This window comes from Lupinus angustifolius, chromosome LG09, assembly GCF_001865875.1.
Source record: "Lupinus angustifolius cultivar Tanjil chromosome LG09, LupAngTanjil_v1.0, whole genome shotgun sequence".
Classification (NCBI taxonomy): Eukaryota; Viridiplantae; Streptophyta; class Magnoliopsida; order Fabales; family Fabaceae; genus Lupinus; species Lupinus angustifolius.
The window spans coordinates 16,023,565-16,032,180 of record NC_032017.1 but is presented as its reverse complement, the minus strand read 5'-3'; positions in this window follow the sequence as shown (position 1 = coordinate 16,032,180).

Below are 8,616 nucleotides of genomic sequence, written 5' to 3'. Positions count from 1 at the left end.
TGACTCATATCGTAGTTCATTGATCTCCTCCACGGTTGAGGCTTTGATTTGTGCTGAAAATTGGTTGAAGAAACAACCTAAAAAATTTAATTTTTCAAGTCATGTAGTTGAAGCTGAATCAGGTATAGTAATAAATTTTGAATTGTTAGTTATTATATGTTTTTATTTGAAATATTTTATACTTATATTGATGTTTGTTTTATTTCAATATTTTATTAGAGCTCGCAGTAGACATCATTGGATTACAAGAACAAGATAATATCATTGGTGGACCAATGCATGATGATCAATGTATCAATTTAAATTAAGGTAATATATTGTTGAATAAGTCACTATTTACTACAATTGGTTTGCAGGATCGCTGACTCACTTTTGAATATGTCACTGTCTAGAGTTTATTACAATTGGCCAATTGAATTTCACTGTTGAATATGTCAATGATCAAAGATTTCCATTTTGATAGTAAACTTATGGAGCAGATGCATATTACTTTTTAGAACTTGAGGACATTACTGATGATATGGACTTTTATACCAAGCTGGCCAAATTAAAAAGGAATCCATAATTTTACTTCCTAGTAGGTGTTAGTGTTGTTGGACATTGTCCAAGATTTTGTGAATTAAAATTTCAAGTTTGTAGTGTGTTGATTTGTTGAATTATTATTGTTTTACTAGCAAGAGTATTGAACTTAATATTGAATACTTTATTATTGATGGGTTTAGTACTCATTTAATTGATTCTATACTTTCCAGATTTTTTTAATTATTTCTTAAAGGATTTTTGTAAATAAGTTGAAAAAACAGCGGAACCGAACTGAACAGTTCACTAACAGTTCGTTTCAGTTTGGTTCCTAAATAAAATTTCCAGTTAATAGAGTAGAACCGGACAATAACTTTATGTTCGGTTCGGTCATTAAATTGCATCAAAAACTGAACCGAGACGAACTTTTACACCCCTAATTGTTGGAGACAGCAACCATGTTCATATGGACAACGTCATCCCCATGTGGGACAACGTCATTCTCATATAGGACGATGATACTAGGATTGCCTCTTTTTGGAAATGGCTTGCCTCTCTTTTGTTCTCTCTAGGCCTGGCTCTCTTTTGTTCTCTCTAGGGTTGTCTCTTGCTTTTTTTAGAATATGCATGTTGCAAAGTGTCGTGCCTCCTTGTTAAGTTAACAATATAAAAAGAGGTAGATTAGGGTTGAAAACCTAATTTGAATGGGCCAAAAAGGGCCCAATTACCTTTCCACTCTTCCTCTTTTACTCTTTAATTTTTTACACTTAATAAAACCATTTTTTTACTCACCCGACCAAAATTGGTTGTTCACAATACTCGAGATTTAGAAGCATTTGTACTCTCTTTTTGTTTAACATTTTCACTATTATTTAGTGTAACTCCAAATGAGGTTTCCAATATCTCACAGTCACCAACATTGGAATCCATAATATGCAAACCTACAAAGATGAAGAAATAAACAAATAACAATGGAAGTCAAAAAAATTTAATACAAAATAAATAAATAAAAAAGTAATAACAACAACAAAAAGGAAAGGGAATTAGGGAACATGAATAATGGAACGAGGAAAAAAGAACTATTTGCAAGTGATACGAGATATGGATGAAGGCATTTGAAAGGATCTTAATTCTACAGTTCACATGCTCTAATTTTTTAAAAATAAATATGAACAAATGTGTACCTAGAACCCTTTGAATATTCAATAGTGATAAAATGAGTATGTTTATTTATTGATTCATTCCTAAACTTACACGGCTATAAATGAAATAGTATGAACCCCATTAAACCACGACTATAAAATAAACCCATTGAAACCTTCTTGACACATAATCATAGAAAGGGAAAGATGGAACAACATCAACAATGATAATAGGGAAAAAGGGACCGTACAAAGACGTGAAGGTTGAACGGGTAGGCAGAGACGTGACCGTGAGCACATAGATGTGACCATTAGTGGTTGTGTTGGGTGGCTAAGACGTTCAGAGTTGAGAGGTTGACATGTTGAGAGTTGAGTTTGTTCACGATTTAGAACTTTAGATTTTAGAATTAGAATAGCATAGCCTAACACGGAGAGGATGGGGGAATGGAAAGCAAAAAGGGGATGGGAAAATATGGTTGACGAAACAGAATAGCCTAATAGGATATCTTCTTATCCACAACTCCACAAGACCAAAGTTGTATGTTGGCACGAACCCAGATGGGTAAGCCCAACCAAGACCCATATTTATTGTCGCCCGATTAGATCGAGCTAAAAAGCCCAATTTAAATAAAATGCTCAAAATTTAGTACCCAAGCCCTATTCATTTTCGAGCTTTGGCGGGTTGGTCTGCTATACCTAACCCATTTGATAGGTATAAGATGTAGTTATTCACTTTGATGTATCTATTTTGGTTCATTTTAATATATTCATGTTTATAAAATGATTTATATGGTTTATTCTTGTTCTTAATGTTTGTTTTAGTTTGATCACCTAAAACAAGATTTTAGATGTTGAATGTGTTGTTAAAAATCACATATTTGAGCCTATATTAAAATATATTATCTAGTGGACCTAACTTCTAGGAATATAGTTAAATTGGTTAGGCAAAATAACATTCAAACTTATTAAAAGTTACTTTGTTAATTATTCACAAGAAATTAACGATTCTGGAAATAAACTGTTAATCTTCTCATTGACTAATTAATTCATGAGGAAATAAAAATAGTTTATACTTGAAAATATGATTTTTCTTAAAAAAATTCAAAGATATCAACCCACTTCTAGTGATTTGCAAAGAGGATATTTCTATTTGTACATGACCCAAATCAGGACAAATGTTTGATGACTATGTAGTATAAAAGAAAACATTTAGTATCAATCTTTATAGGTTTTTTTATCATTTTATGAAGAATCGTCTTTATATTCTTATTTCTTCAACGAGGAAGAATTGTGATTTTCAATTTTAAATTGCGAGCATATTTGAGGCATCACATTTAAATTGCTACTAATTTCATGGAATCACTTTTAATGGCAAAATTGTCATTTCATTGTAATTAGAAAGATAAATGTGTTATTAAAAATTGTATTTTCCTTTGATTTTTTTGCATTGTCTCTCCATTAATGAAAATGATGTGAACTCATATTAAGTATGGGAAAATTGTATGCATTATGGACAACGTAAGAGTTTTATACATCGCTAGTGCATTATATATCATTTATATTTAATTACCATTAACTCTCTAAAATAATAATACAAATGAATAATGAATGATGTACTGATTGTGTATAAATTTTTACACTAATAATGCATAATTATTAAACTCTATTAACGAATCCACTTTTTATTTCAAAATCTAATCGAACACTTTTCTTGTCACATTAGCAAAAAGAAGCTTCATCTGCCCATAATAAAATAATCAATTGTGACAAAACAAAGTGATGCTCATTTTATTTTTCTTGCCTCCATGTCAATAAAGACATCATATATGCTCATTTTCTTCTTTCTTGATTTTAGTAATAATTTAATAAATAATTATTGCATTTTTTATGATTACACTTGGAATTGCATTTGAATTGTTATTGAGGTTCATGACTTTCTCTTTCTCTCCCAACAATCTTCTTTTTCTTTGGTTTCATTTCATTTCATTATCGTCCTTTTCTTTCTCTTCCAATCATCCTCTTTAAAGTGCATTTTTTTATTTGTTTTGTAGATCTATTCTTATTTTATAAATATAATGTTTAAAGTACATTTTTCATTGATCTTTTTGTTTATTTTGTATATCTGTTTTTATATTTATCATTGATTTTCTTGGTTATTTTTTCATTGATTTCCTAATTTTGTATATGTGTTCTCACTTATTTCATTATTTTGTAGATCTGTTCTTTTAACATTTCTCTTTCTTAGCGTCTGATAAGCAATGATATATTCCTCAAGGAATACCAAACCTTCAAAACATATGATGTACTCAATCTCCATTTATATATATATATATATATATATATATATATATATATATTCACTTACAATATTACATTTTTTTATTAATATATTTATCTTCTCATATTATCTTACTTTTATCATTTTTTCTCTTTCTTTGTAGTTTGGTTCTCCATTAAAATATTTATGCAGGTTAATTTTCTATGCATCTCTTATTTTACTTATACATTTTTTATTCAAAGAATCACAATTTTTAATTTTTTTTGTTTTGCATGTTTAAGAAATACTTAGACCGTATCCTCTCTAAAATAAGGTAATAATCATAGTTAGTTATTCATACCTTCATTTTTTTGTTTCATGGTTAGTTTTTCACTCACTTCTGAATTTTGTATTTTATTTTCTCTATTCGATGATTTTTAATATATATTTTGTTTAAGAGACTCATTTTGTACTTTTGCAAATTTATTTAAACATCATAACCTTATTTTATTGTTTGCTTAAAATTTGTATTATTTGGGTTGTCAACAACACAATATAATATTTGTGTTCTTTGCTTCTGGATTTTTTGGCATTCCTATATATGGACAAGAATAATGTCTTTATTTTGATTTGATTTATATTTTATTTAAATTATTTATTGTTTCCAAATTTTAGGCATTCCTCATTATGGAGATATATATGCAGAAATATAACTAATGAATTTTGATTGTGATAACCAATTGATTTGATTTATATTTTGTTTAAATTATTTATGATTTCCAAATTTTAAGCAAGGCTCATTATGGATATAAATTGGTAGAATTATAACATATGATTCAAAACTCATGAATAAATATAATGGTTGGAATTTTTTGTATCAATTACAGAAATAATATATAAATTTATGGATCAGTTACAAAATGGAAAGAATCAATTAACAACATAAACCAAGACCTATCAGAAAGAACAACTAAATTAATGAATATATATATAAAGAATCTTCGTAACAATTATGGAATATATAATGTAATTAAGGAGTATATAAAGAATTTATAATTATATTTTACAATTGTAATATTATAATAGTAACAATAGGAAATATATTTTGTTTAAATTATTTATGATTTCCAAATTTTAATCAATTCTCATTATGAATATAAATTGGTAGAATTATAACATATGATTCAAAACTCATGAAGAAATAGAATAGTTGCAATTTTTTATTGTTACAAAAATAGAATATAAATTTGCGGATCAGTTACAAAATCGAAAGAATCAATTAACACCATAAACTTGTTTCAATTTAAAATTATATTTTAAATTTGTTATGAAACTTTGAAAAAATATTTTAAAAATAGTAAATGAAATATGTAGTAATTATGCATTTAAATAGATCTTAAAAAAATTTCAACTAATATTATTTAATCATTTTTTAAAATTTAAATAAAAAAATCTAATCTTATTATTAATAAAAAGAATGATCTATTATATTACAATTAACAAGGAAATTTGTTCTTATTCTGTTTGGCTAAAAAATGATATATAGTGAATTTATTTCATAAAAATAACATTGTTTAATACTAATTATTTAAATAGATCTAAAAATATTCTCATTTAATATCATTAAAGTGCGTTAATATCAGGAATTCAATCGTATTATTAATAGAAAACTATGATATTACAATTAATGAGGAAATTTGATGATATTTAATTTATTTCATAAAATTAATCATTTTTAATATCAATTAAAAAGAAAACTTGATAGTTTTCAAATGCATCTTTTCCTATAATTAAGGAATTATTGGCATTAATTATGATGATTTAGTTTCTACTTTAAAATTATCTATTAAAGTTGTTATGAAACTTTGAAAAGATATTTTAAATATAGTAAATGGAATATGTAATAATTACACATTTAAATAGATTTTAAAATATTCTCAATTAATGTCATTTAATCATTTTATGTGTCATCTATCATTCCTTGTAGATCATTAAAATATTTTTGTGTAAAAATTGTATGGATGAAAACATATAATCTAAGATAATGTTACAATTTTAAAATATTATAATAAACTATTAGTAATTGTACATAATCGCTTCAACAAAAAAATATAATAACATTGGTATGTATTAGATAGAGTTATATTATTTATTTTTTCTTTACAATTTTCATAACTACGTTATTCCCTATCTAATGATATATACATTTGTTAATTTTGATAATCTAATAGATATCATAGTTCAAAGTACTTATCCAAATCTATAACATCACTAAAAAATGAAAAGTTTTTATAAACAATGACAATACTTAAATCAACTATTGAAATTATTAATCAAACAAATGAGTATGTTTTGAGTTTAATTCCAAGTAAAAATATTTATAATCCAATTCAATCAGTTATTAAGTTGTTGATGCAAGTATTTTTAAACTTAATAATATTAGGTGATGATAAAGAACACAATAATTCTGATTCTATTTATATGTGTAATGCTAATGAGGGCCAAATATTCAACCTATTAATTCATCAATTTTTAAATTCATTTACAATTTTCGGTTTTCGAGATCATAAAATTAAGTTCTTCCACACTATGATATTGTATATATTTAAATTTTGTCAAGTTGAACAATGAGAGACATTGAGTTTTGAAGGATATATCAATTTCAAAATAATAAAATTTTAAGTTCTTTCTTATACTTAGAGAGACAATCCACATGTAATATGTATGTTCTTAACCATACAACGACAAAAAATACTACTCGTACAAATGCACAGATAACTTGCTAGTTACGTATTGAACCCTATATTCACTCTTTCTAACCCTAATATCACATTCTCATAAACCCAACATTAATTATGCTTTCATATGGCCAATTCATTAGAGGACCTTCCCTATGCTATTCCTTTGAATATTACCATATAAAATGTAGGGTTATGAAGGATAAGGGTAAAAAAATGAAGGAAGTTCGTTCTCTACTTATTTTTCATAATGAGCATGTCAATTCCTTGTAATCAATAGTTAACCAAAACCTTAATTAGATCTTCAAATAATCCAAACGTTTCGAAAAATATTCTGAAAATAATGTTTAGGGATTATTATTGGGGTGCTTGGTAACATTAATGGGGCCAAAAACTGATTGAGTTTGACTGTACAATATCTTTAATATAAATTGTCTCGACGAAAGGGAGTCATAAGGTGGTCTAATGGTTAAGGTGAATGAGTTTAAGGAATGGAGTGAAGGGGGTTGTGCGCTCTAGTTTCATCCATAGTAATTTTTTTTTTGATCGGCAATTGTTAGTATGTTAGTTGTTAATATGTTAGTATTTTGCTGTGGTGAGACTCCACCCTCAACTTCCTACACCCTACCATCAAACCACCCTTATAACTCCCATTTTTGTTGATGGTGGGATTCGAACCCACAACCTCCTTCACTCCATTCCTTACGACCGCCCTCTTCATACATAGTAAATTTAAAAAAAACAGTTAAGGTGGTTTGATGATTAGGGGTGGAGTGAAGGAGATTGAGGGAATCAAGTCTCGCCACAACAAATACTAACATTCGTTGATAAAAAAATTATCTCCATGTAAATTACTATATGTTTTCTTATTTTCAATTAAACATCACTAGTTGAAATTAGGGATTTAAAATATGGGGTTTAAATGGGATGTGTAATCAATAACTTAAATAGATAGGTGTTGCCATTTTTAAAATTATGTTTAAATGAAATAAAATAAAATTTAGTCGACGCAAAAAAAAAATCGACTTGGTTGTAATGTTTGACCAATGCAGAAAGTGTCTTTCACACTGGGCACAAAAACACATGATTTGAAAAGAACCATGTAATTTACTGTAATATTCGACGTTACAAATATCTATGTATCCCATTATCATCATCGTTGGCCACCACTACCATTGTCGATGCAACCCTCCGTCAATGCATTGTTGTTCATTCAAAGTGATATATTCTCTCAAAGTAGTTATCCGCTCACTCAAAGTTCATTTAACTCTTCATCACTCATATTGTGTATATATCGACTAGGTTAGTCACCATCATCACTCGTATATTAATTCTTAGTAATTCATTTTCTCAATTTGGTAAACCCATAATATCTTTCTTTGATTCTTTCTCAAAATCCATACCATTCTTCGACCCTTTCTATAAATCCATATCAAATATAAATTGAAGTTTTAGCCAAATATGTCTATTTATGATGGAACTTGGCCAGTTGTTGCCATCAATAGCATTCATTATGGCCAATGCATGATTTTAATAGATCATTACCTAACTCTAACGAATGTCATTAATATTACCATCCATATCGTTTCACTAGCCAATCACATGACCAACCACATTAATAGTGCAATCCAAAATAAGGTGACTTTTAAGATCGAACATTTTATATCCGATTCAGAAAGAAAGTTTCATAATTGGTTGAACAAATGGATTGATCTGGAAATTCGACTTTCAAGATTAGGTGAATAAAACAACCAATTTTAAAATTTGACACTCCGAATTGGGCTTAAAAAGAAATTAATTTAGTTTATATTTTCCACATCGGGCGACCACCTAATGCAAAAGTCTATGTTTTCCATGTTGCCTAGAACAACATCATTTACACACCCAAATATAATATTATCATCAATAATATCATTGTTGTTCTTTTTGTTTGAATGACCGTAGGCATAATACTTTTGAC